Consider the following 27,213-nt stretch of genomic DNA (forward strand, 5'->3'; position numbering starts at 1 on the left):
CTGATTGCAAAATTTGGATCCAGATCTGGATCCAAACTGTCCCAAAGTTTGGGGAAGGAGAGGGAGCCTATTGAGAGAGAGGGTTGTGGTTTTGTGCATGTAAACACCTGTTTGCCTCTGGGTTCCTGTACCTGCATGATTCACTGCACAACTTAGGTGCCTGTATTTGAAAATTTGCCTCCTATGAGGACAACTCCCTCCCCCTAGGGGAGCCATCCCAATACCAGCGAGTCTCAGAGCTAGATAGGGAGGGCGTGTGCCCAGCTGGCAGACAGCTTTTAAATGACAAAACTATCAGATTGGCTGGTTAGCCGTCATTGCTGCTATGACAATCTGGATTCCAACGTTCAAGGGACAGAAGTTTGGAAAGAAAATACGACTGAGAGAGGAGAACTTGGAATGCAGTGGCTGCACACAGAAGGTGGCAGAAAAACTGACATCTGCTCCTCCGGACTGAAAGTTGGTCTGAACAACGTCCTCTTTCCTAGTGCCTGCATGAGTCCTGTCTCCCTTTGGGCAGCTCTCTCATTGTACTGTACGTCTTCTGAAAACTATCTATCTATCTGTCTTATTTACTTGGCTTATATACTATGCTCATCAACATAGCTCACCCCAAGAAATGCTCACCCCAAGAAATGTTCAAAAATCCTGTGATAGGTGCTGAGGTGTCAGTGTGCAAAACACAGATTACCACATGGTCCCCATAGACCTGGGGATGAATGTGTCAGATTGAAGCTATTATTATTATTATTATTATTATTATTATTATTAATGTTTATGTTTATGTTTATTTGTGTATTTTATACACCATCCTGAGCAGGTGTTGGGGATGTTAATGGGACACATTATTTTTTTATTAAAAAAACACATCCACACTGTACATTGAAAATAAACTCATATATCCAGGACATTTCAATTATAAACCGATTTTGAATGTGTACGATTATTTATGATTGTCCAGGTCAATTTGTACAGGCTCCAACATTTCACCTATTAAAAAGCCAGTCTATAAATCTAAATTATATTTTAAATGCTCACTCTGGGCCAAACTCTCCTTTCTGTTTCATGCACAAGAGATCCTTTCCAGGCAACAGGAACCCAGTTTATGCACCTATGGGGAAAATGTTACCACTTTTTCTGGAAACTTGTGCTGGGAAAATATATATTTTAATTATCTTGCAATTTTTAGTCCCAGTAATCATTTTCTTATGTTTTTAAACTAAACTAAACTAACTAACTAAATAACATTACGTAAATGCATTTATTTTCTTGGAATGCATTTGATATTTGTAGGAATTCACCATATAGTTTGCATGAATAATTTTCAACCTATTGGCTATTCCCAAACTGTTCACTTCAACCCTTGGCTGTGTACTGAGTTGTGTGTTTGACCACTGAAATCATATGGGATTAGTCCTGCTTTCTGACTGGACAATTGCCTTCTTTTAACAAGAGAAACGAATGAAGAGTGACAAGCAAATAAGGACGAATACACTTTCTGATGGAATAGTTTGATGAATAAATCAATTTGTCCAGGCTAAAATTTGTGAAACTTTCAGGCTTTGGATACCTTTTCACGATTCTGTGGCCGCCAGCTGAATAACCGCAAACAGCAAATAACACAACCCGCACTAATCACAGCAAACTGAATGGAAATATTGTGAATCAAATGGTAACACAGGGAGCACTGTTAGAGCCTAAACACCCACATATACCTGCAGTGAGTGAAGGAGGAATTGAAATCCAGGTCCCTGTTTCCCAGTTTGGGCCCATAGCGAATGGAGACAAACATTGTAGCTGGATTTTTAAAGATAAATTCATGACCATTTGACATTTGTACCTGCGCAGCTAAAGAAGTGATAAGGAAAATCAAACCTTATGCTTCAGGGCACAAGGTGATCATTTCAGGGGTCAGGAAGGACCCTTTCCCCACTTGCACACTATTGCACAGGTGGGATTTTCTTTTCACATTCCCCTGAAGCGTCGGGGTTTTAACAATTGTCAGAAGCTGGGCTAAGTACTCTGATCCCATGACCTGAGACCAGATCACAGAATCTTGGATCACACCTAGTGTCAAAATAACATAGAGCAGATCGCGGCTCACTGTAATATGAAATGTTTCGCCCTCCTTAACAGTGACATGCAAATACAATGGACTTGTGACCCACATGCCTTCTGTGTTACCGGCGGGATCCCTACAGTTTGTGAGGGAGGGCACTGGCAATAAGACACAGACAGTGTTCAGTAAATTGTCCCACTCTCTTAGCCCTCTGAATAGCTGAGACATTGACACAAACAAAAGAAATCCCATCAGGAACTCTTCCCCCACCACCGGAAGAGGGGTAGGGTTTTTATTCTCTGTTATTGATTTATTTATTTATTTACTTGCATACATTTCAAGCCTTCGCCGAAGTACAAAGTGCTTTTTGTGAAATGGATCTGAATGCGAGAGAAAAGAGATGAATAAGCCGGAGGAGGAGGAGGAGGAGGAGGAAGAGCCAGGGAAGGATGCCTCAATACAAAAAAGCTTAGCCTGATAAAATATTTAGGACGGGCTCACGCATCAGAATATTAATACTCTGCATTACTTGTGCTTGCACTCTGTTGATCTTCATTCTCCAGTGACCTTGTTTACAGTATCTGAATTTGCAGTCTGCATTTTAATAAGGCCCTGAGAGAAGGTCTGAGACACAGCATCTCACTGAACCAACTTCAAAACCCTCCTCCGACTGGTTAAAATTCTGGAGGATGGGCGAAGGCTCAGGGCTGCCTGGCGCCTCTCTGCTGGAAAGCGGCATGGGCCCGCTCTGCGGAGGACCAGCCACTAGACGGCACTCTGGCCAGCATCTTCCTAGCACAGAGTGGATGGCTGTGGGGCTGGACAGGTGTCCTCAGACCCTGGGGGTTTGGGGGACTTCTGTTTTTTATTTTATTCCGTTTTGCCCAGAGACTCGGGGAGAGATTGGCAGCCTGGGAGCGGAATAATCAATCCCAGAATAACGATCAATCGGTGCTTTGCCCCCCCCCCATCATCACAAGGTGACTTAAAGAAAATCCAGTTGCTGCTCCCCACCCGCTGCGTGGGGCGATGCAGAGCTAAGCAGCTGTAAGTGATCCTGCACTGAAGGCCCCTGGCACAGGAGGGGGCCAGAGGCAACGGAATTGCAGCCGTGTCTCAAGCAGCAGCTGGGAGAATGAAGCATGTTCCCCAACCTGAACTGCTTAATGGGCTGTGAATCAGTCTCAGCAGGCAGAGTCCTGGCTCTGTCAGCTGGGGTCCCCGACGATGGTGCTGTTGGCATGTTTAGCACAGTCATTGGCTGCTTATCCGCAGACGCTAGCTGGGTGGAAAGCCTGCAGGATGGCAAACGGAGCCCAGGAGCTTTGCCTGAAAACCAGGGGCCTCTAGCACCTGAGCTGCAGCAGCCTCTCCATTTGCTGGCAGTACTGTCTGGCTGGCATGCAGCCAGGAGAGCCCAAAACGATTCTTGCCCTCGTGTGATTCCATCCAGCAGAGGGTCCTGGTGCTCACAGCCAAACCAGCTCAGACGTGCCCAATACAAGCAGGCTTAGGTGGGGTTAGGGTGACCAGACAGCAAATGTAAAAAATCAGGATGGAGGTAGGGGTAATAGGAGCCTATATAAGAAAAAGACCCAAAAACTGGGACTGTCCCTATAAAATCGGGACATCTGGTCACCCTAGGTGGGGGTGTATGAACCTTTTGTTTACTGTATCAAGCAGCTTTACCCTGCTGAGCACTTCTCCTGTGAGCAGACCCAGCTGCCATGCTGTTCTCAGAGCTGCTGCAGTCTGTTATACAGGAGATAGCCACACTGTGCTCTTTCAAGGAGGCTTTCATTTTGTCCTGGACTGTAGGAGCGTGCTAAGGATGGGTCGTTCAGTGGGTTGGGCACTATCCTGAGACCTGGATTCAAGTCCTCGCTCTGCCACAGACTTTCTGTGTGCCCTTGAGCAAGTCACTTAGCCTATCTGTGCCTCAGTTCTCCATCTGTACAATGGGGAGAATAGCAGTGCCTTACCTCGTGGGGCTGGTGTGAGGATATGTACAGTAAAGGTTGAGAGGTGCTCATGTACTATGGGAGCCAGATAAGGGAATGGAAATTCAACAAGAGATTTTGACATTTTGTGGGACACTGATAAAACTTCTGGGATCAGCTCTCTAGCAAATAGACACTGAGAATGCTGTTTGGAGCATGCAGAGTGCTCCTACCTCTGGGAGACTGAGAGTTTGGGGTGTGTGGGGGGCGATAGACAGGAGAGAAAACCATTTTTAAAACTGCAGATAAAATACAATTCTAACTCCTAAAATTCAACATACCCAGGTTTGTGGTGGCTTTTCCGTCGCTGACCAGTTTTACATCAAGCAGGGATGTTTGTCTAAAAGCTTGGCTCTAGGAATGGCTGTGGGGCAGGTCGCAGCCTGTGCTATGCAGGGGGGTCAGACTAGATGGTCAGAGTGGCCCCTTCTGGCCTTGGTATCTCGGGCTCTGTGACCATCCTTTGACTTTACAGATCCCCCCACGGGATGAGATTTCTGTGCCCGGCTGGAGCCCCCATCACCAGCAGGTCTCTCGGCGTCGTACAGCGGGGAGAATGAGTCCGGGAGTGAGCAGCGGCTGTGCACAGCCAGCCAGGAGAGGAATTGGCCTTATGCCCACACCGGTATGGACACTGCTTCCTCCCTTTCTTAGTAACACCCCCCAGAAGGCAGAAAGCCTCCACATGTTCAAAGCCCTGTGCAGATGAACCCTCCCAACACCCTGGGAAGGGAGGGGATTAGGAGGATCCCCATTTTACTGATGGGGAAATGAGGCGAGTCACCCAGGCAGAACTGAGGCCAGCCCAATTCCTGCCTCTGTGCTTGTTCCACCAGGCCACGCCGCCATGTCTTCTGGGACAGTGCTAAGCTAGCTCAGCAGCACTGGGTGAGTCGTTCTCCGCACACAGCCTGCATTTTGACTCAAGCTCAGCTCCATTGTTAGGAGTGATTGGCCCTTCTCATTTCATTGCGTCTCCAGCTGACTGGAAGGAGCCCACTTCTGCCTCTTCCCTTGGATCCCCAGCAAAGGGGCAATGCACGGAGGTGAAGTGATTTGCCCAAGGTCACAAATCAGTGGCAGAGCCAGGAACTGAAGCAGGGGTCTGAGTCCCAGCCACTGGGCAACACTGCCTCTCTATCTTCTGACAGGGGCTAGTGGCTGGCGTCACTGATGACTGTTACCTTTGCTTACTTCAAAGGGAAAGGGGGTGGAGTCATTAGTTAATGTCTCTGAAGTGCCTTGAGATCTTTGGGTGAAAGGTGCCCTGAAAGGGCAAATAATCATTAATTCTAACACCAATTCACGGGAAGATGCGAAGGACGCCAGCATTATCCTGGGGGCGTCCAAGGAGGAACACTCCGATTGCTCGCCATACACTGCTGGTATCTTGACTCACGGTCAGACCCATTATTAGGAGTGACTAGGCCTTTCCCTCTTCATCCCATCTCCAGCTGACTGAAGAGAAGCCCCTGCAGGAGATTTCTGAGAAGCATCTCTGCCCCCGCAGAGACAGAGTCCTTTTGTCCTTCTCTGTAAGGCTATAGACAGAAAAGTGTCTCTGGTATCAACTACCCCTTGGCTCTGCCTTGATGGCACCCCCAGGCCTTCTCAGCTCACTCCCTCTTGGGGGCTAAACAAACAGCTGCTACGAGCACTGCAACCTCCTGGAGAGATTCGAGTTGTCTGAATCTCCCATTAACAGACTCTCTATAGCATCAGCCACGCAATCCAACAGGCACTCACAGGCGCTGACGTCCAGCTTTTCCCGGGGGAGCTCCGAGGCCCCGAGGCCCTGCCCCTACTCCACCCCTTCCCCCGAGACCCTGCCCTCGCTCCGCCTCTTCTCGCCCCTACTCCATCCCTTCCCCCGAGACCCCGCCCTCGCTCCGCCTCTTCTCGCCCCTACTCCACCCCTTCCCCAGAGACCCCGCCCTCGCTCCGACTCTTCTCGCCCCTACTCCATCCCTTCCCCAGAGACCCCGCCCTCGCTCCGCCTCTTCTCGCCCCTACTCCACCCCTTCCCCCGAGACCCCGCCCTCGCTCCGCCTCTTCTCGCCCCTACTCCATCCCTTCCCCAGAGACCCCGCCCTCGCTCCGCCTCTTCTCGCCCCTACTCCACCCCTTCCCCAGAGACCCCGCCCTCGCTCCGCCTCTTCTCGCCCCTACTCCACCCCTTCCCCAGAGACCCCGCCCTCGCTCCGCCTCTTCTCGCCCCTACTCCACCCCTTCCCCAGAGACCCCGCCCTCGCTCCGCCTCTTCTCGCCCCTACTCCACCCCTTCCCCAGAGACCCCGCCCTCGCTCCGCCTCTTCTCGCCCCTACTCCATCCCTGCCCCTGAGACCCCACCCTCGCTCCGCCTCTTCTCGCCCCTACTCCACCCCTTCCCCCGAGACCCCGCCCTCGCTCCGACTCTTCTCGCCCCTACTCCACCCCTTCCCCCGAGACCCCGCCCTCGCTCCGACTCTTCTCGCCCCTACTCCACCCCTTCCCCCGAGACCCCGCCCTCGCTCCGCCTCTTCTCGCCCCTACTCCATCCCTTCCCCCGAGACCCCGCCCTCGCTCCGCCTCTTCTCGCCCCTACTCCACCCCTTCCCCAGAGACCCCGCCCTCGCTCCGCCTCTTCTCGCCCCTACTCCATCCCTTCCCCCGAGACCCCTCCCTCGCTCCGCCTCTTCTCGCCCCTACTCCATCCCTTCCCCAGAGACCCCGCCCTCGCTCCGCCTCTTCTCGCCCCTACTCCACCCCTTCCCCCGAGACCCCGCCCTCGCTCCGCCTCTTCTCGCCCCTACTCCACCCCTTCCCCCGAGACCCCGCCCTCGCTCCGCCTCTTCTCACCCCTACTCCATCCCTTCCCCCGAGACCCCGCCCTCGCTCCGCCTCTTCTCACCCCTACTCCACCCCTTCCCCCGAGACCCTGCCCTCGCTCCGCCTCTTCTCGCCCCTACTCCACCCCTTCCCCAGAGACCCCGCCCTCGCTCCACCTCTTCTCGCCCCTACTCCACCCCTTCCCCAGAGACCCCGCCCTCGCTCCGCCTCTTCCCACCCCACTCTGGCCATTTCCCCAGACCCCGCCCTCGCTCCACCTCCTCTGCCCCACTCCGGCCATTTCCCCAGACCCCGCCCTCGTTCCACCTCTTCCCACCCCACTCCGGCCATTTCCCCAGACCCCGCCCTCGCTCCACCTCTTCTCACCCCACTCCGGCCATTTCCCCAGACCCCGCCCTCATTCCACCTCTTCCCACCCCACTCCGACCATTTCCCCAGACCCCGCCCTCGCTCCGCCTCTTCCCACCCCACTTCGGCCATTTCTCCAGACCCCGCCCTCGCTCCGCCTCTTCCCACCCCACTCCGGCCATTTCTCCAGACCCCGCCCTCGCTCCACCTCTTCCCACCCCACTCCGGCCATTTCCCCAGACCCCGCCCTCGCTCCGCCTCTTCCCACCCCACTCTGGCCATTTCCCCAGACCCCGCCCTCGCTCCGCCTCTTCTCGCCCCACTCCGGCCATTTCCCCAGACCCCGCCCTCGCTCCACCTCTTCTGCCCCACTCCAGCCATTCCCCCAGACCCCACCCTCGCTCCGCCTCTTCTCACCCCACTCCGGCCATTTCCCCAGACCCCGTCCTCGCTCCACCTCTTCCCACCCCACTCCGGCCATTTCCCCAAGTCTCCATCCTCGCGCTGCCTCTTCCCTCCCCACTCCGTCCATTCCAAGGCCCTGTCCCCACTCCACCCTCACCCCAAGGCACCTATCCACCACTTGCTGCTCTCCACCCTCCCACAAGCCCCTTCCCAAGCTGCCAATCAGCTGTTTGGTGGCATCGCCGAACAGCTGTGGCTGGTGAGTGCTGAGCCCTCACAATTTTTTTCCATGAGTCCTCAGCCCTGGAGAGCAAGTGCAGGTGTTGTAGATTTCATTGCTATGGCAAGGGAGTACGAAAAGGCAATGCCAGTAGGAACCTGGCTGAGGAGCTGTCTCTCGGATCCAGTCCTGGTACAAACCACCTGGGCTCTGGCAGGCATTTCCTGAGCCAGCACTGCGGGATTTCAGAGGGGGGAGAATGGGAGGTGGGGGGAAAGAGACAGGAGCAAGGGGCAAGGGGGGGCAGTGTGGTGGAGAGAGGCCATTCAGACCAAGGTTTGAGACACACGGGTGCTGCCCTGAGGCGCTGGAGAAGTGAGATAGACACCCCCAAATAAAAGTCTGCAGTAATGGAGCAATGGAGCAGTAATACAGCATTGCCCGGCGAACTGCAGGTATGGTGCCAGCCAGAGGCAAATGAGCTGTCTGGTCCCCACTGCAGACAGCAGCCAGTGCTGCTGAGCCTCCCACCTTGGTGGTTGGCGGGTTAGTCATGAGGGGCAGCCAGCAGGGCTGGACTGCTGGGGTGAAATGAGCTCCCACAGCACAGACTACGACGGCAAATCCGGGAGCTGGGCCAGCTGCTGCTCTCAGAGCAAACTCAGCCTGGGAGAGCTGCCTGGGCCCAGGAGAAGCAACAGTGTTGAAGTGGCACCACCAGGGGGCACTGTGATTGTATGGAAAGGGCAGGCAGCTGAGAGTGCAGCCACAGCGGAGGGCTGAGTGCAGGATGCACGCCAGAGGTTTCAAGGAGCCCTTGATTTAAAGCACAGAGTTTCCCAGAACCTGCCATGTCAAAACAACCAGTTGCACGTGGAGGGGGCGGGAGGAGACTGAGACTCAGAGTACACACAAGAGTAACAGGTGCTGCTGGAACTCCCCAGCTACCTCCGCAGCCCATGGCAGCAGCACCAGAGGCCTGCAGTCCCGCCATGCTAATCCCACGGGCTTGGATCATTGCTCCGCAGGCTGGTTTAAACACCCAAGTGAATGCACTGCTCCATCCACCTTCTAACCCACAGGGCGGGTTGCTGGCCTCTCCCCACTGCTCAGCAAAGATTTAATGGGCAGTAAAGCACACATGGTCTCCTGGCACTGAGATTTCCTTCCTCTTCCCGAACAAAAACTACAGCACCTTTCTGAGCATACCCCAGCCACTGGGACTGACGCTGGGCAAAGTCCGGGCTGCAATGCATCGCCCTTGCTGCGTGCACAGTCGTGGTTTCCTAAACTCAGTAGCTCCCATTGGGACTCCCAGCCATGAGTGAAGATTAGCCAGCTTTTGCTGCTCAGATGCTGCAAAGTATTCGTCCGGGTTTAGATAGTGCACGATGATGACAACAGCCCAGGCTCTATGGAGCACATACAGAGCCAAGGCCTCCTGTACTGGTTACTTTCTGGGGCTGAGCCCCTGGGCACTTACTACCAGGTGCCAAGCCTACCGCAAGGAACAGCCCCATGGGAGCCAGTGTTTCATCCTTGGAGTTAATGCCTTATATTGCTTGTCCCAATAACCACATCTCACACCAGCTCACCATACTTACACCAGTGCAGCCGGGCACCTGCCAATCTTCTAGACACGCAGCCTCGCAGCACCCCAGGGAGGGAGGGCAGTGCCACCCCACCCCCGTTTGCTGACTTCAACCCGTCTCCCTTGTCCTAGGCTCGGGCCCTAACCTGTGCGCCTGCAGGGGCAATGTGCTCGAGGTCAATTTCAGAGACTCCTGAACGATCTCTTCACACGGCTTTGGGCTGGACTGTGCTGATGAGCACTGCTCTTGATCACTCCTGAGTTCCAGCCAGCCCCAGACCCCGCAGGACTGGTAGTGTTTGCAGGGTGTGACACTGGAGAACAGTTCCTGCTGCAGGACAGTCAGCCACTGGTACAGCAGCACCAGCACTGGAGCCAGGGCGTGAAGTGAAGGCAGCTCTCGGGGATGTCCTTTTCCTTTTCCTTAAAGTTTCACAAATTACTGCACGTGCCTGGGGTATCCCAGGGGGGCCAGGACCTCCCTGATGCACACAAAGAGCAGGGGGAGTGATGCGGGAGCGGGCTTGGTGCCAGCTGAGGTTGCCTGTCCATCTTCAGCCAATATAGTACGTAGGCATCTCCAGCAGAAATGCAGGCAGCAGCAAACTGTCCCTGAAGAGCCGAGCTGCCCTGGGCTGCTTTCCTGAGGGGCTACATCCCGCTCAGCCTCTCCTGGGGAGATGCTGCCAGCCAGTCCTCTGCCCTGCCCGTCCCCACACCTCTCATGTCCAGCACCTCTCGCTCTTCCCAGCATCCAGCCTCCTACAAGGGGCCAGCACCAGCCTTTACATACACCCACTGTTTGAAGGTGGCAAGATGCCACAATACTGGACACATTTGAAAACACCTACCCAGCTAAAGGCAGAGGCTGGCAGGCAGATTGTGCATGTGGCAGCCCTTGCACTGGCTGTTGTCATCATCGAGGGGGGAACCAGCAACAGTGAAGGAGACAGAAGCAAGTGGGAGGGACGCTAGGAGGGGCTCCGAGAATGATACAAGCAGTCGCGGTGAGTGGCTCCATCTGGCCTGGCTGGGACGTCTCCTGGCTGCACAGTGGAGCCAGCGGAGCAGCTCACTCCTGGCTTTGGCCCTCCTGGGGGGTGGAGGAGGGCAGCGTACACCAGCCAACCGTCTCTAGGTATGGGGGGAGAGCCTCCACAGGCTTATCTTGTTCAGCTAGCACGCTCCGGAGCTGGCCACTGGATGGCCCAGGGCTGTGCAACAGGAGTCAGGGAAGAAATCTGAATCCCTCACTGACAGTCAGGAAGCAGTGCAGCCAGTGGAGTCAGGCCATTGATGAACTTGGCCTAATGACCATGCAAGCACCTGTAGCAGGGTAAGACGCAGTGAAATTCTCCATGTTAGGCCCTTTGGCTGCCATCAGACCTTGGCAAAGCATAACCCCAGGGCCGGATTCCCCTCTTGCTCACCCCATTGTGAATCAGGCGCAGTGTCAGCGGAGTCACCCTGGAACAGGCGTCCTGAGCTCAGGAACTGGAGGCAGATACAAAGAGCCCCCAACGTTTTAAAAAAAACATGTTCTGGGGGACCTGATTCTTGATTTTTGAATGCCTGGGGCCAGTGATGAGACTGTGGGTCCGTAGGAGGCAAATAGGGTCCCGGCCATTTGACTTTGGTAGAAGAATTTCAGAAGCAGGCAACATTTCGTTAGAAGGAAACAGAGGCACAGTAACGAACACCTTGGATGGGACTGGCAGGGAGTGGCCAGGTACAATACGCCAGGTGGAGGCCCTGGCTGGATATTACATCACTGAAGCTGTATGCCCCCTAACACTAAGCTCAGGCCAAGGGCTCAGCACCCACAATTGGGGCCCAATTTATCCTCATGCACCCTCTGTGCTGAGCTCATGTGAAAACCTGGCCCCAGGTTGCTGGCCCCAGAGTGAGCACCAGTCATTTAGCTGAGCCCCTACAACAGGAATGTAACAGCGCCCATCCCACACATGAGGGACTTCGAAGAAACCCCTGGAAACACAGGGCCAGATCCCCAGATGGAGGAAATCAGTTTAGGTGCACTGACTACGCTGGAGCTCTGCTGATTTACCCTAACTGGGGACTTGTATCATGCTCTGCACAAGTCCCAGATCCAGCAGTGTCATTCCAGCTCTGCAATGCCCTGTACTCAAATGCCTGGGGTCTCATTCCCCACCAGCCCCCCTCTGTGCCCCTCCCCACACAGAGCTGCTCTCTCTCCATGCCAGCAGAGCCCTTGGAGGGGGATGGCTGGTGATTTATTTTGGAACATGTCTTGCCTGTTGAAAGCCTGACCTCAGCTATGGAGAGACGACACCAGGAAGATGTACGAGTGTCTCTCAGCTAAAATGCATCAGAGAAATTGACCGTGAGCTGCCATCAATCTGCTGAGCCTGAGTGACACTGAGCAACAGATGGGGAATTTGGGGACCTGGAGGAATTCTGCGAAGGTCACCTGGGAGCTGACTCAGCCTTCGTTAACCGTTTCACCATCAATCACCTAGGCTGGGGGAAAGGCAGGGAGCAGAGGCTTGAGGCAATTTCTTTCCCATCCTCATACATTCCCCTTTACAGCTTCATTTCGCAGACTAGGAAGACACACAAGCACAAATGCCATTTGGTGCATTAAGCAAAGGTGATGCTATGTCCCCAGTTAATGAGTGGCGATGGACTGTGCCGACGAGTCCCTCCCATCGCCCCTGTGATGCCTCCCATCTCTGGGCCCCAAGAAGTGGACAATGGCAAGACAAGCAGAGACCCTGGTGTACAAGGATGATGCCAAGCCAGGCTTTGCTTCTCAGCAGCTCTGGTTATGGCAGCAGAGGCCTTGGGATAACCTGGAAAATCCCCAGAAAACAAGGCACTGAAAATTGGGATACCCTCCTCTAGAGATGAGATCCAGGCCTGGGAAACAGAGTGCTGGTATTCTAGGAGCTCAGCTATTCCAGCAGGCACCTAACTGCCAAGTGGTGGGCACAAGCCACGGAGGAAGAGGAAGAGAGTGATGTGTGGGGGAGGGAGGGGATAGATAGATAGATCCACTTGTTTGCTGTGACACCTGGGGCAAATCTCGCTTTACTCTCTGTCTCAGTTTCCCCTCCTGTAAAGTTCTTTCCAGGTTATTAGGCTTCATCAACTGATGCTGTAAAGCACTCTGAGATGTTCAGGAGACAAGAGCTATAGAAGTGAATTATTTATTCTTCTTCTTATCATTATTATTAATATAAAACAATTGTGATGCTCACTGGGGAGAGTGATCTATCCTCACTGTTATGGTAGCACCTAGAAGCTCCAGTCAAGGACCAGGAATTTCATTGTGTTCTGTTCTGTACACCTGGATTGCTGTGAGGTGAATTATGGTAGCACCTAGGTGCCCCCGCCCTGGACCAAGACCTGCTGATGCTAGGTGCTGTTCAGACACAGAACAAAAAGACAGTTCTTGTCCCAAAGACCATCCAGTCTGCCCATCTGGTGTGTAACTGGAGGTCCAGAGAAGGTTCTAAGGAACAGCTGAGTGTGTGTCTAAACAGAACTGCCAGACTTTTTCAGGTTCTCCTAGCAATTGTGTATATAATAATAATAATAATAATAATAATAATAAACAATTAGGAGTTTGCAGTAGCTCCTGCCCTATGATCACATTGTCGATTTGGTCATGAGGACACACAAGGGTGTGCAGGAAGGTAATGAAAAGGCTGAACATTAGCTTAGCAATAGCATGTGATATACTAAGCAGGAGATCTAGCTCAGGAATGAGTCAAGGCACAGACGAACCAGAGGCATTGGCTGACACTAGGACTATGTAGATTACAGGAGAAAACATGAGTCCACGGTGTTTCTAGAAGGATACAACTGAGACAATCCTCAGCATTCCCGTCTGCTGGGTCCTCCCAGTCAGTGTCTGGCGCGTCAGGCAAAGGAGATTTGTGAGTAAAGGGAGGCCATCAGTTTAGTGATAGACTGGTGGAGCTCAATCTATTTACAGTAACAAAGAGAAGGTTAAGGGATAACTTGATTACACTATATAAATGGCTACGTGGGGAACAAATGTTTAAAACTAGGCTCTTCAATCTAGCAGAGGAAGGTTTAACCCAATCCAGTGGCTGGAAGCTGAAGCTAGACAAATTCAACCTGGAAAGAAGGTATATACATTGTAGCAGTGAGAGTGATTAATTATCGGAATAGATTACCAGGGGTCGTGGTGGATTCTCCATCACTGACAATTTTTCAATCAAGATTGTCTGTTTCTTTAAAAGCTCTGCTCTAGGGATTATTGCCGGGCAGGTCTCTGGCCTGTGTTAGGCAAGGGGTCAGACTAGATGATCACAATGGTCCCTTTTGGCCTGGGAGTCCATGAATCTAGGGAATGGTCCATTGTCTGTGTGGATTTCATGGCGCTCTGAGTGTCCCCTCCCCAGTCAGTGCCTAGCTGGGCTGAGTCTGTTCTCCAAGTCAATTCAAACCCTGCTCAAAGCTCTGCTGAGGCTGTCTGTCAGGGTGACAATCCATGTCAGCATGGCTGGTGGATTGCGAGAGAGGCTTCTGTCTCCTGGGAACTGGCCTGGGAAACCTGTGTATTCTTTTCCGATAATGACTCCTCTCACTTGGAAACAATAGCTAGACCTGATCTAAAAAGTTACATCATTGATCTAAGTCAGTATAAGCCAATGGTAATGTGCTCACACTACATTGATTTTAATGAAACTGATGCACTTCTGGCCTGTAAACAAGCCAATCACTACAAAGAGGGATGACCTAGAGGTGAATGGGATTAGATCCCATTCTCAGTCAGCTGATCCATAGATTCCTAGATTCTAAGGCCAGAAGGGACCATTGTGATGATCTAGTCTGATCTTCTGTATAGCTCAGGCCAGAGACCTGCCCAAAAATAATTACTACAGCAGATCCTTTCGCAAAATATCCACCCACTTCTCACTCATTTCCCTTCAAGAAAATGCAACCAGCCAGGAAATTATTGTGTATTCCAGTTAAATGTTCATCATGAAATTGCATAATCTGCCTATGTGCATAAGAGTCACATGGTCCTGATCTGCCTGTGATGCAGTAGGGACTGTCTGTGTGGGGAGTGGGAGAGCAGGGGAGGACTTTAGGGGATGGACGATGCCAGGGCCTGTAACCTGAGCTAGGTAAGGGAGGGGAAAGGTCAACACCTTTGCCCGGGAAGGGGACAAAGGAAGGGAGTGGCAGGAGGGAAGCAGTTTGAGTTTGGGCTTGGGGCTGTGTGGGCGGAATTCAGGGTATCCTAGCTAGGATCCAAGCACCCTGAAAGCCCAGAAGGACTCGGTGGAGGGGTCCTGACTGTGCCTGCAAGCTCTGCTGTAACCTGTGTTCCTGTTGTCCAATAAACCTTCTGTTTTACTGGCTGGCTAAGAGTCACTGTGGATCCCAGGAAGAGGGGTGCAGGGCCGGACTCCCCACACTCCGTGACAACTGGTGGCAGCGGCGGGAGATACTGCACCCCGTGGACGGCGCTTCCGGCAGTAAGTGACTGGGGAGCAGTAAAACGAAGGGGTGGTTAACCCCTGGGAGTGTGTGCCCAGTGAGAAGGACTTTGCAGTAACAGGGTCCCCCGGGGGATTGCAGCGAGTGGTCCCAGGGGCGGAGGAGTCTGCAGCTCGACCCTGGCAGAGAGGTGGTGACCTCAAGAAGGGCTGGTGCACTAGGGGTCCCCCTGGAAACCGTGGGGAGCGGCGAGCACCCCGGCCTGTGAGTGGCCAGCAGGAAGATGTATGCCAAGCGGCGCAAGTGCAACCTGCTGGAGCTGTGCAAGCAGAGGGGATTGCGCCCGGGGAGACGCACCAAGGACCAGCTGATTGCCCAGCTGGAGCAGGGAGACCGCATGAATGAACGGAGCCGTGTCTCTGAGGGACGCAGCCGGGCAGATGCAGCGCAGGCACCAGTGTCTGTCCCCGCTGGGAGTGGTCAGCCGGCGGACGAGGGCTTCCCGAGACCCCCCCTTCCTAGGCCTAGGGGAAGGGCTGGGAGGAGCCCAGTGTATACCGAGGGCACCGTGACACCCCTGGCCAGCAGGGGAGCCTCACGGCGAAGCTCACCCCCCAGCAGGGGATCCTCCCGGCAACGCTCGGCATCCGTGGAGCGGAGGCGGCTGGAATATGAAAGGGAGCTGAGACGGGAAGAGCTCGAGTTAAAGAGGCGAGAGCTGGAGGAGAAGGCGAAACAGCGTGAACATGAGGAGAACCAGCGTAAACATGAGGAGAACCAGCGCCAGCGTGAGTGGGAGGAGAAGGAGAAACAGCGTAAACATGAGCTGGACCTGGCCCGGCTAAGGAGCAGTGAGGCTCCGGCTGCGGTGAGTGAGGGGGGACCCAAGCCTACAAAGAGCTTTGATAAGCACTTGCTGCCCCGGCGTAAGGAGGGGGAGGACATAGATACCTTCCTGACGGCCTTTGAGAATGCCTGCGAGCTGCACAGGGTTGACCCTGCAGACAGGATCGCAGTTCTCACCCCCTTACTGGACTCCACAGCCGTGGAGGTGTACAGCCGACTGAAAGGGGCGGAGGCAGGGGACTACGAACTGTTCAAACAGGCCCTGCTCCGCGAGTTTGGGCTGACTCCTGAGATGTACCGGAAAAAGTTCCGGAGCCAGCGTAAAACCCGTGAGGTCACATACCTACAACTGGTCAACCGGGCGCAGGGGTATGCCCGCAAGTGGACAGCTGGGGCCCAAACTAAAGAGGACCTGCTTGACCTATTCATACTGGAGCACCTGTACGAGCAGTTCCCGTCCGACCTGAGGCTGTGGTTGATGGACCAGAAGCCGGAGAACCCGCAGCACGCAGGCCAGCTGGCCGACCAATTTGTGGACAGTCGGGCAGGGGATGGCAGGGAGGAGTCTCGAAGGAGCAGGCCTGCCTCAACGCCGAGAGAGAGTCATCATGGGACCTCCCAAAGGGGGCCTATGGAGAACCCCCCCAAAAGGGGAACATCCAGCGGCAGGTCCCTCCGACCCACTCAAGGGGACCCACGAGATATGGGCTGCTATCGCTGTGGCCAACGAGGTCACATACGGGCCCAGTGCCCCAAGCTCAGGGACAGATCAAGCAGACCCAACCCGCAGAGGGTGGACTGGGTAAAAACCCAATCGGAGGAGGGGCTACATTCCCAGGAAAGGGGGGTTGGCAACATACCACCTATGGATGCTCCCGGTTCCGGGTTTTTGGTTTACCGGGTGGGCGCGGGGCTGCCTCTCCGGAAAGAGTGCATTGTTTCCCTGGAAGTGGATGGGAGGAAGGTCACTGGGTACTGGGACACGGGCGCAGAGGTGACGCTGGCCCGGCCCGAGGTGGTGGCCTCAGATCGGATGGTGCCCGACACCTACCTGACCCTGATGGGCGTGGGCGGGACCCCATTCAAGGTACCCGTGGCAAGGGTACACCTGAAATGGGGGGCCAAGGAGGGCCCCAAGGATGTGGGGGTACACCAATATTTGCCCACTGACGTGTTAATGGGAGGGGACCTTGAAGACTGGCCTAGTAACACCCAGAGTGCCCTGGTCGTGACTCGTAGTCAGAGTCGGCAAATGGCACTGCTCCCCGACAACGGGGAAGGTACTCTACCTGAGGTGCAGGACCCTAACTCAGGAAGCGGGGAACGCCCAGGGGCACGGTGCAGAGAGGCTGCGGCCTCAGACCCAGCCAGCAAGAGGGAGCTGGTCCCCATTCCTGTCCCAGCTGCTGAGTTCCAGGCCGAGTTGCAGAAAGATCCCTCCTTGCGGAAGCACAGGGACCGGGCTGACCTTAGTGCGGTACAGACCATGAGGAGAGGTTGCAAGGAGAGGTTCCTGTGGGAGAAGGGGTTCCTGTACCGAGAATGGGCTCCCCCAGGGGAAGTAGAGTCATGGGGGATCAGGAGGCAGCTGGTGGTTCCCCAGAAGTTCCGTCACAAGCTGTTGTACCTGGCCCATGACATCCCTCTCGCAGGGCACCAGGGAATCCGGCGCACCAGGCAGAGGCTGCTACAGAACTTTTACTGGCCTGGGGTCTTTACCCATGTCCGACAGTACTGCCAATCCTGTGACCCCTGCCAGAGGGTGGGGAAGGCCCGGGACAAGGGGAAAGCGGCTTTGAGGCCTTTACCCATCATAGAAGAACCTTTCCAGAAGGTGGCCATGGACATAGTAGGACCCCTCAGCAAGACGACCCGGTCAGGGAAGAAATACATGCTGGTGGTGGTGGATTTTGCCACTCGCTACCCCGAGGCGGTGGCCTTGTCCTCTATCGAAGCAGACACAGTGGCAGATGCACTGCTGACCATTTTCAGCCGGGTGCGGTTCCCCAAGGAGGTCTTAACGGACCAGGGGTCCAACTTCATGTCGGCCCTGCTCCGGTCCTTATGGCAGAAATGTGGGGTCCAGCACAACTGGGCCTCAGCATATCACCCCCAGTCCAACGGGCTGGTAGAAAGGTTCAACGGGACGCTGAAGATGATGCTAAAAACATTTATGAACCAGCATCCGCAAGATTGGGACAAGTACTTACCTCACCTGCTGTTTGCGTACAGGGAGGTACCCCAGGAATCTACTGGGTTTTCACCTTTCAAACTGTTGTATGGAAGGCGGGTGAGGGGGCCCCTAGACCTGATGAGGGACGAATGGGAGGGGAAGGCCACTCCCGAGGGAGAGTCAGTGGTGGAGTATGTCCTGACCTTCCGGAAAAGACTGGCCGAGCTCATGGGCCTGGCCAGGGAGAATCTGGCCCGAGCCCAGAGGAGGCAGAAGGTCTGGTATGACCGCACGGCATGAGCCCGTGCCTTCGCCACTGGGGATCAGGTGATGGTTCTTATCCCCGTGAGGAGAAACAAACTCCAGGCCGCCTGGGAAGGGCCCTTCAAGGTTATCAAGCAACTGAATGAGGTAAACTATGTGGTGGAGCTGTCAAACCGGGCACATCACCGTCGGGTGTACCATGTGAACATGATGAAACCATACTATGACAGGGGGAATATGGTGTTGGCCGTGTGTGGACATTGGGAGGGGCAGGGAGATGACCCCTTAGTGGATCTATTCCCTGGGACAAAAGCTGGTTCCCCCCTGGAGGCGATTCCCCTCTCTGAGCAACTGACCCCGGACCAGCACGCTGAGATCAGAGGGGTGCTGCATCTGTACCGACAGCTGTTTTCCAACCAGCCTGGACGCACTAATTTGACTGTCCACCGGGTGGAGACCGGGTCACACCCCCCTATAAGATGCTCCCCTTTTCGGGTCACTGGTAAAACTGCCCAGGATCTTGAAAGAGAGGTCAGGGACATGCTGGCTTTGGGGGTAATCCAGCCGTCTTCCAGCCCTTGGGCCTCGCCAGTAGTGCTGGTTCCCAAGAAGGATGGGTCAATCCGGTTCTGTGTGGACTATCGAAAGCTCAATGCCATCACCATATCTGATGCCTACCCTATGCCCGGCCTGACGAGCTCCTAGACAAGCTGGGAGGTGCTCGGTACCTCACCACTATGGATCTTACCAAAGGCTACTGGCAAGTGCCGCTGGACGCAGATGCCAGGCTGAAATCGGCCTTTATCACCCCTCTGGGGCTCTATGAGTTTTTGACCCTGCCCTTCGGCCTCAAGGGAGCGCTGGCCACCTTCCAGCGCCTGGTGGATCAGCTACTGAGGGAGATGGAGAGTTTTGCCGTGGCGTATATTGACGACATCTGCGTCTTCAGCCAGACCTGGGAGGACCACGTGTCCCAGGTTAAACAAGTCCTGGACCGACTCCGAAAGGCTGGGTTAACAGTAAAGGCTGAGAAGTGCAAGGTGGGGATGGCTGAAGTATCTTACCTGGGCCATCGGGTGGGGAGCGGCTGCCTGAAGCCGGAACCAGCCAAGGTGGAGGTGATCAGAGACTGGCCTGCTCCCCAAACCAAAAAACAGGTCCAGGCCTTTATTGGGATGGCGGGGTACTATCGAAGGTTCGTGCCCCACTTCAGTGCCATAGCCGGCCCCATCACTGAACTGTGCAAAAAGGGGAAGCCAGACAAGGTGATCTGGACTGAGCAGTGCCAGGAGGCTTTCCGGGCGCTGAAGGAGGCTCTGGTTAGCGACCCAGTTCTGGCAAACCCAGATTTTGACAAACCCTTTATGGTGTTCACCGATGCCTCAGACACGGGACTGGGGGCGGTGTTAATGCAGGAGGATGAAAAGGGGGAGAGACACTCCATCGTGTACCTGAGTAAAAAGCTGCTACCCCGGGAACAAAGCTACGCGGCCATCGAGAAGGAATGCCTGGCCATGGTGTGGGCCCTTAAGAAGCTAGAGCCATATCTCTTTGGGCGACACTTCACCGTGTACACCGACCACTCTCCCCTGACCTGGCTGCACCAGATGAAAGGAGCCAACGCCAAGCTCCTGAGGTGGAGCCTGCTCCTGCAGGACTATGACATGGACGTGGTCCATGTGAAGGGAAGTGCCAACTTGACAGTGGATGCGTTGTCCCGGAGAGGGGACCCTGAACTTCCCCAGGTCACTGGGCAGAGTGACCTCGCTCAGTTCAGTCTCGAAGGGGGGAGAGATGTGATGCAGTAGGGACTGTCTGTGTGGGGAGTGGGAGAGCAGGGGAGGACTTTAGGGGATGGACGATGCCAGGGCCTGTAACCTGAGCTAGGTAAGGGAGGGGAAAGGTCAACACCTTTGCCCAGGAAGGGGGACAAAGGAAGGGAGCGGCAGGAGGGAAGCAGTTTGAGTTTGGGCTTGGGGCTGTGTGGGCGGAATTCAGGGTATCCTAGCTAGGATCCAAGCACCCTGAAAGCCCAGAAGGACTCGGTGGAGGGGTCCTGACTGTGCCTGCAAGCTCTGCTGTAACCGGTGTTCCTGTTGTCCAATAAACCTTCTGTTTTACTGGCTGGCTAAGAGTCACTGTGGGTCCCAGGAAGAGGGGTGCAGGGCCGGACTCCCCCACACTCCGTGACGCTGCCCCATTAGGTTGCCTGCAATCTCTCTCCATGCTGGTTATTTGAATATTGAATTGAATCCCAAAGGATGCTCCAGCATAATTGCCCTGCATAAGTGACCAGTGAGGTCACATAGAAACCAGAATCAAATATAACAGCAACAGTGCAATACACACTTTTATAGTCATGCTTTGTGTAATGTGTGTCAATGAACAGTAGTATTTTAGTGAGAAATTTGCTGTTCTTCACTGTTAGAAGCTAAACAGAAGAATACGTAATCAGGGGCAATTAAATTAAAAGAAAAAAACCCAAACTCCAAATGCATATTCCAGAACATAAACAAACTGCACTAGCCCTGTATACCATTAGGAGATGTTCTCTTGTAAACTGATAGCAATTCAGCACCTTAGCCTGCCTTCAGGAGTGAGAGTTGTATTTTACATGCAATCAGTTTATTAAACGACAGAGATTCCTACATTTCAAGGCCTCAGGGGACCATTCTGCTCACCCAGTCTGATCTCCTGAAGAATCCAGGCCAGAGTTCCCACCCAGCAATTCCTGCAGCCAGCCCAGAAAACTATCTTTGAGAACGCACAGGTTTTCCTGCATGTAATGCATTTGGGGTAAAAATTTCAAAAGCATCTAAGTGACTTAGGAACCTAAGTATCATTTTCAAAAATGACATAGGCACTTACGAGCCTACGTCTTGTTGATTTCCAATGGGAGGTACCTAATCTTCTTAGGCCCTTTTGAAAACCCGAATACCTGCATCTTTAACTACCTGAATACATTTGTGAGTCCCTAAGTGCCTAAGTCACTTTTGGAAATGGGACTTCGAGTGCTAAATCACTTAGGCACCTTTGAAAAGTTCACCCTTCATCCGCTGTGTAGTTGTTCAGCTCTCTACATGGCTAACCCCGGGTGACTGAACACAGGAGGAGTGATCCCTGTTGTGATAAGTGGCCCTACAACTTTACCCTAGTTGTGGGTTTCAAAAGTGAGTACATGTTCACAAAATGTCACAACTGTAATAACAGATGTTGATGGGATTAGGTGCAAGGAAACCAGACAGAGGAACTGGATTAGTCTAAACCAAAAAGGCCACATTGATATAATCCAAAAACTGTTGAAATTATGAAAGTTAAAAACGATGATGTCGTGCCAGAAATTAATGAACCAAAAGTGGTGTGTTAGATATTAAGCCTAATTGGTGGACTCTGTAATAATAGGATGGGCTATTCCACCTATCACGCATCTGCTGGGTCTTTAAAGAGAGAGACTTGGGGAGGGAAAGAGCAGATAGAGGAACAGAGGGATGCTACTGAGGTGTGCTTCACCATCATGGCTGCTACTCACACCATCTCCTTAAATCCTAGGCCTTCATTACCCTAATCCTGAGAAGTGTCCTTACCAGACTAGGCCAGAGAGAGGGTCCCATGTGACCCCTATCAGCTCCAGCTGAATCCCATGCACCACCTGGTATGAGACAGGAATGGTCTTTAACACCAGTAGTACCAGCAGCATCTCCAGCCCGTCTCAACTAACTTCTCTTTTCCCCAAAAGGACACCATCGAAGAGACTGTCAGACCAGGAGGTTTCCCTCCAGAACTCTCTCCAGCTACAGGGAAAGGGAACAAGAAATGTTGTTACAACGAAAGCCTCACTTAATACTACACATTGCAAACGATTTCACTCTTTTCCTTCTTTTTTGTATGTTTAGTAAAAGATTTAAAAGGATTTTATTGGGATTTTTGCCATGGTACCAAGCAGGCTGAGGTCTCTGTATATCAAACCCCAGACTTTGTTTAACACTGGTGGATGTTGGGCTGTGGCTGGGGTTGTGTTAACACCTCTGGCCCATCTATTTATATAAAACAATACTACACACCCTGCCTGTGCACTGGGTTAGCACGCAGCCCAGGAACAGCCTAAGCTATCGCACTGGACAGAGGGAGGGGTAAGAGCAGGGCCAGTGTAACCACTAGGTGAACTAGGCGGCCACCCAGGGCACCAAGATTTGCGGGCTCCAAAAAGCAGTGTCTGGCGTCACAGGAGTCAGCTGACTGGGGCAGGATGGGGAGCGAGGCCTCCATAACAAACCTGCCCCCATAGTGAGGGGCACCACGCAGGACGGTCAGTAGGATCCTGAGGTAGAGCAAGGAGGAGACAGCCGGCCGGGCGCGGCGACCAGCGCAGCCAAGGGACGGAGTTGTTGGAGGAGGCAGGACGCGGTCCTGAGCTCAGGTGAGCTTCTCCCTCCAACGTGCCGTGCCTGGGGCTGGGTGCAGCTGCCTCCTGGGGTGAGGGAAAGTGAAACTAAACCCCACAGAGAGACAGAGGGGAAAGGGCTGGCACAGGTGCCGCTTCCAAACACCCCCCCTGCCCCCCGTGGCACTGTGCCAATGCAGGGAGCCGGCCCATATCCCCAGGAAGATCCTCACCTGCTCCCTGGGAGAGCCTGGCTTTGCCATCCTTGCCCCTGAGTGACGCCCAGAGAGCGAAGCATTCAGAGCCTGGGAATGTTTAGAGACCCTGTGAGCTGGGGGTATTCTCAGCCTCCTCCTTGCTCATAGGTTTCCCAGGGCCAGAAGGGAGCATTGTGATCATCTCCTCTGACCCCCCTGTATTCACGCTAATGAACAATGCCACATTATGCAGTATTCATTTTTGAAAGCTTATAATAAGCGATGCTCTGAGGGGAGAGGGAGGGTGTGCAAGGTGGAAGTTTCGCCTAGGGCACAAAATATCCTTGCACCAGCCCTGGGTAAGAGCCAGGTAATGTTCCAGTATTTTGAGGATGAAGTGAAGTCAGCTGGAATCAAGGCAGAGCTGAAGGAAGTTGTGTTTTCCTGTGGTGGGATGGAGTTCAGCAACCCAGAGCTCAAAGAAGAAGCTTCATGGAAGGGCGGAATGGGGCCTCGGCTACCGTGAATCCTGCAGAAGATGCAGAGCAGAGACATGAAGTAAAAGCACAGCAGGGAAGATGTGTGTGGCAGGATGAGAGCTGGATGAAGCTGGTTACGCTGAGACACTGGTCGGCATTGTGTGCATGTCCAGAATGAGTTTATATTTTCATAAGATAGAAAATATCATAGTGCCACAGTATAAATCCATGGGACAACCACACCTTGACCACTGCGTGCAGTTCTGTTTGCCCAATCTCAACAAAGATATGTTAAAATTGGAAAAAGGCCAGAGAAGGGCAACAGAAATGATTAAGGGTGTAGGAGAGCTTTCGTTTGAGGAGAGATTAAAAAGACTGGGACTGTTCAACTTAGAAAAGAGAGGACTAAGGGAGGTTATGTAACGGTCTATGACACATGCATGGTGTTGAGAAAGTGAATAAGGAAGTGTTATTTCACATAAGACAAGAACCAGGGGTCACCCAATGAAATTAATAAGCAGCGGGTTTAAAATAAACTTAAGGAAGTGCTTCTTCACAGTCGAGCTGTGGAACTCATTGACAGGAGATGTTGTGAAGGCCAAAAGAATAATTGTGTTTAAAAAAGAATCAGATAAGTTCGTGGAGGACAGGTCCATCAATAGCTATTAGCCAAGATGGTCAGGGGTGCCCTAACCTATGACTGCCAGAAGCTGGGACTGGGCGACAGGGATGGATCACTCAATAAATTGCCTTTTTCTGTTCATTCCCCCTGAAGCATCTGGCACCAGACACTGTTTGAAAACAGGACACTGGGCTAGATGGACCACTGGTCTGATCCAGTCTGGTCACTCTTACATTTTTATATATTTAATGCTAGTTTTCCATGTTGTCCAATATATTGCAAAGTGCTGGCTAGTGTTTGTGTTCCACTGCCCTCTACTGGATGGGATCAGAACTGCTAAGCAGTGTGTCATAGACCCTACGGGCCAAGGAGTAAGCAGAGGTTTCCTTTAGCTCAAGTGTAGAAGCCTGGTCTCGTGTGGTAGAGGGATGTGCTTTCTATCCTTGCTGGGGAGGTGGAATTCCTAGCATCACAGCACACATCTTGGAGACAGCCAGGAACTTCAAAAGGAGTCCAATATGTTCTTGCTCTGGAGCATAAATATCCGCAATACGTTGCTTGCAGGGCCGGCTCTAAAAATTTCGCTGCCCCAAGCATGGCGGCACACTGCGGGGGGCGCTCTGTCACTCGCCTGTCCTGCGGCTCCGGTGGACCTCCCGCAGGCTTCCCTGGGGGGGTCCGGTGGTCCACCGGAGCCGCCTGCTGCCATCCTGGCAACCAGCAGAGCGCCCCCCGTGGCATGTCGCCCCAAGCACGCGCTTGGCGCACTGTGGCCTGGAGCCAGCCCTGGTTGCTTGTCCTTCTCTTGTTCCTTAACCTTTATTGTTAGAGTACATAAATAAATCCAGCTACCTAAGTGACCTGTTATCCTTCACGATGCTACAATATGGACAAGACTAAATGCTAAGCTCCTCTGACCTGAGAAACATGCTGCATTGGAACAAATGCACAGCAGGGATCAGCGAGTTCCCAGGGCCGGCAAAGCTGAGCGGCAGGAGGGTGGCAGCACAACCCTTACAATAACTGCCTTGTCACTGGTGGATTCTGCTGTCAAGGAGATGTCACTGACAAACCTCATTCAAACCCTCACATTTCATATTTCTGGGGCTGAAAATCTGCCACTTGACTCCCGGTTCACAGCTCTCCTGAACTGCTGCATCGTCATTGCTGTCTCAAAGTGACAGCCACCTAAGAAGCTGTGCAGTGCTCAGTGGTTTGGCCTCTGAACCAAGGGCTCAGAGCCCTGTGGACAATGAGGCTGTGCTTGTCTTATGAAGGTGGAAAAACCGGGCCAGGAATTACATGCACTGACCAGCTGCCCTTGCTACCGAACAGCAACAGCGGCCATGTGCTGAGGTCGGCGGGACTTTGTGCTGTGTGCTACAGTCAGGAGAGTGATACTTTCCTGTGCACCGCCCAGAGTCACTGAGAACCCTCCTCAAACTCCTCCTTGTAATTTTCCAAGTTCTGAGATCAACCAGGTGCTTTCAAGCTAAACTAACTTTACGTTAGTTCTTTCTCGTTCTTTTCCGTCATCGAAATAAAGCCTACAGGAGAAAGTGCAGTGTGTGTGGCTCAGTGGCATGCTGTGACATTTTTAGTCAGGCATGCAAGTCATCACTTATGCAAAGGCATGACCTCACATGCACTATACACACATGATCACGCTGTACAGAGGACTCCATTTTGTTCTACATGCATGTTCAGGGGCTGGACAGAATTGTGCCATGGGCACGGCCAGCCAGGAAGTCATAGTCAAGGCTTTCATCTTCTTGTAGAAATTAATTCTGGGGCATTCAATGCATATGTTGCATACAGACGGCATGCCCTGGTGTGGCTTCTCTGAAACAGGTTCAGGCAACTTGGACAACAAGGTGGCTACTGAACTCTGCAACTTGGGAGAGTTTACAGACATTTAAAGGTACCGTACAAAGAAAACAAAGGCACATTAGCAGGACTTCACAGTCCCGAAGAGCGAAGCTGGCTGAACCGCCTCTTTTTGATTGTTTTTTTTGGGGGGGAGGGGGGATGTCCCTTCTTAAAGCAGCCAGGCAATTTCATAAGAACATAACATAAGAATGGCCACATGTGGTCAGACCAATGGTCCATCTAGCCCAGTATCCTGTCTTCCAAGAGTGGTCAGTGCCAGATGCTTTGTAGGGAATGAACAGAACAGGGCAGTTATTGAGTGACCCATGCCATTGTCCATACAAAAAACTACATCAATAGAGCACTGAAACTGCACCGTTAAGCACTCAAAAGGCAGAAAATCCCAAAATTAAGGTTGCATGCTCAGCGTTTACTCTCCCCCTTGTGAATATCCCTCATGATATGACAGTCTTTGCTCACGTGATAGACATTCTACAGCTCAACCAGCAGCACACATCACAAGCTTAGATACACATGTGCCATATCCCAGAACCGAGCACACTTCTGTGTAAGCCAGACAGGAGGCATGAAAGTCATGTCCATGCAAACTGTGCAGCATAATTCCACAGCACACTACACAGAGTCAGGGTGACACTGCACTGGCATAGACAGCCCTGGTTGGGCCAGATGTTCTGGACAATGGATCCCTTCATCCTCATGGGGTCCCAGCCACTGCAACGGGGCTCAGAGGGTATGCAGGGGGAGACATGCATGTGGAGAGCTTACAGGGCCTTAAAGCTTGTCTCCATGGCCAAGTAGTTTGCAGCAAGCTGGGCTGTCAATCCACCTTGCCCTAGCCTGCTGCACTCTTAAGTGTCTATGTGGATGAAAAGTTCCATACTCCTTTTTGAAACAGGAGTAGGTCAAAGCACACTAGGGGACTTTTAGTGCACAGCAGCAGGGTCCAGAGAAACACGTTGTGTGCAGCAGTAGTGCAGAGTGGATTTATACTCCAGCTTGCCACTAACTAAGGGTCCATGTAGACAAGCTCTTAGTTTGTAACTAAGTTAGCTGCATAATTAACTACCTCATTCCCAGCTCATTGGGATGAAACAGTTCGCTCAAGAGCTCACTTACTGCACACTTGTGCACAGCTAAGGCACATGTACCGAGCATGAACTAAACTGGCCTTGCAGCTAACTGCCTCATCCCCTGAACTGGAAGGCTGTGTTGCTGGCTGAAAAGAAAATGCATTAAAATGAATTCCTTAGAGAGTAGAGAACTAATATTCAAGTCTATCAATAATGATACACTGGGCCATCATGGCAAGGGAATTAATAATTAGTAATTCTGAAAAAAACCATTACAAGATGTGTGTATCTAAAGGTTGCCAAGCAAACTGTGTGAGGTTTTATGGTCAGAGCTGAGAAACAGTACGTTACAATGTATGTGGAAATAGTACGTGATCAAGT

Source organism: Gopherus flavomarginatus, chromosome 22 (assembly GCF_025201925.1).
Source record: "Gopherus flavomarginatus isolate rGopFla2 chromosome 22, rGopFla2.mat.asm, whole genome shotgun sequence".
NCBI lineage: Eukaryota > Metazoa > Chordata > Testudines > Testudinidae > Gopherus > Gopherus flavomarginatus.